This window comes from Diaphorina citri, unplaced genomic scaffold (assembly GCF_000475195.1).
Source record: "Diaphorina citri unplaced genomic scaffold, Diaci psyllid genome assembly version 1.1 scaffold1347, whole genome shotgun sequence".
NCBI lineage: Eukaryota > Metazoa > Arthropoda > Insecta > Hemiptera > Psyllidae > Diaphorina > Diaphorina citri.
In genome coordinates this window covers 15,278-17,340 of record NW_007378775.1, presented here as the reverse complement: position 1 = coordinate 17,340, position 2,063 = coordinate 15,278, and the positions used below count along the sequence as shown (strand labels likewise).

Sequence of the window (2,063 nt, the reverse complement as noted above, 5' to 3'; positions counted from 1 at the left end):
TCGAGACTATAAGGATTATACACCCAATATTACCAGGTAACATTAGACAGCTATTGAATTTTTGACTTTTCAAAAAAAAAAGTTACAGTTTGGATTTCAAAATTGATTTTTTTTTTTCAACATTTTACATTGAATTTTATTAGGTTCGAAAATTGAAGAGTAGAATAGAACAGAACTAAGAGTAGAATAGAACAGAACTAAGAGTAGAATAGAACAGAACTAAGAGTAGAATAGAACAGAACTAAGAGTAGAATAGAATAGACTTAGGATTAGAGATGTAGGTGGATTATAACTGGATATAATTGAACGAACGTATCAGGCTGGAAGTTTTGTTAAAGCTGGACTATTTTTATTTTAGTGTGAACTACGATTGCTAAGGTCACGTCATCCCGAAATCGAAGGGAGAGAAAGACAGCTTAGGAGAAAGCCAGCCGTTCCGAGAACGAATCTTATCTGTTTTAACCCTTTTGTTACAGTTCAATCAACCAGGGCGGATTTTATACTGATGGGATAATGTTCGTTCTCGGAACGGCTGGCTTTCTCCTATCCTGTCTTCCTTCTCTCTTCGATTTCGGGACGATAAGACCTTAGCAGTCACGGTTCCCTCTGTCAAAACTCTTCAGAAAAAAAAAGAAAAAAAATCAATGTATCAAACCCCTCTTTGTTCTCATTTGTCCTCATCTATTGGTTTCTCAGATAAACAACATCTCCCTACATCTACGTCCCACTCTACCTCGCAAGCAGTTAGACATCCCCCGCTTTTCCCCCACTGCTGCTTGGCGCCTACTGTCGTCCCTGGAATCCCCTCCCCTCTCTCACCAGAGTGGAGGGGAGGAAGATGACCTGGTGGTCCCTCATGTGACAGACAAGTCTGTGGACTCGGGCATATCTCGAGATGCTAGTCCACATCTATACTCTGCACAGAACTCTCAGGTATGTAATGGCCGGGACCACAATCGGAGTTTAAGCTCGGTTTAAGTTGAACACATGGAATTAAGCAATCTGATTGGCTGCAAAGTTTGAAATTAACCAATCAGATTTGCTTAATCCTAGAGGTAAATTAACACCAAGTTTAATTTCTGTGGTCCCGATTCTTCAACGTGAAAACTGTGCCAATAAATAGTCTTCAGATTCTTATCTGAGATAAATTTCGGCTTTCCCGGTCTAGCATTTTCCGGGATTCTTGTAAGTGGCAAGGTTCTCTTATAAGAGCTCTACCACTCAACCACTGATTCTATTCTATTCCCTCAGGCTGCATGGACTCCTCAGCAAGATCTAGAGGAAACCAGTTCAGACGGAGGACTAGAATCATCACCAGTGAGTCCAGAAGCTATACTGGGGGCACCAACATTCTCTCTATCGTTACCAAGAGACGCTACCAATGCCAAACAAAGCTTTGCTGTGAGTACCTTTGCCTTTATTCTCTCTAGCACCTACCGCCAATCAAATTTAAGAGAAGAAGGACGAGTCCGTACGAATGAGAAAATTTCGTGCACATGACTCGTATGCCTTGAAAGCGTTAGCTCGCGGGTTCGATTCCCGCCCGGGACGGATTTCATCCTGAAATAATGGTCGTTCTCCTATCCTGTATTCCTTCTCTCTTCGATTTCGAGACGATAACACCTTAACAGTTACAGTTCTCTCTATCAAACCTCTTTCAAAAAAGTACATAACTGCATGTCATCGACCCTGCATGTAATTGTCTACCTAATAACTAAACACTAGGAAATAAATGGGATTTTTAGAATAAATATTACCTATAAGCTATAAGTGAACAATTTTTTTTGAAATCCATCATGAACATTGCATGATTGGAACCATTGGTGGTTTGTTAACTTATTTGAGGTCTGCGAGGTTGTTTTATAGAACTCTCCTGAGCTCTTGTTTCTTCAGGAGTAGAATTTATTTTGTGGAACCCAATTCTAACCATAAATGTAACCAACATCAGTGGTGTCGATAGCGCGGTGGACTTTAGATCTAGAGGTTGGTGGTTCGAGTCAGGATTTGTATGAGCCGGGGAACGATGAATTTTGTGATAATGATGTTTAACACCTCCTAACATA

General features: G+C 40.6%; 1 long non-coding RNA gene across 1 annotated transcript; it reads left to right on the top strand.

Annotated features, from left to right (window-relative positions):
- Nucleotides 1–702: 702 nt before the first annotated feature.
- LOC113470025 lies at nucleotides 703–1,300 on the top strand. The gene is made up of 2 exons (XR_003393242.1): nucleotides 703–933; nucleotides 1,252–1,300. It is a non-coding gene; the product is annotated as an uncharacterized LOC113470025 (long non-coding RNA).
- Nucleotides 1,301–2,063: the final 763 nt, after the last annotated feature.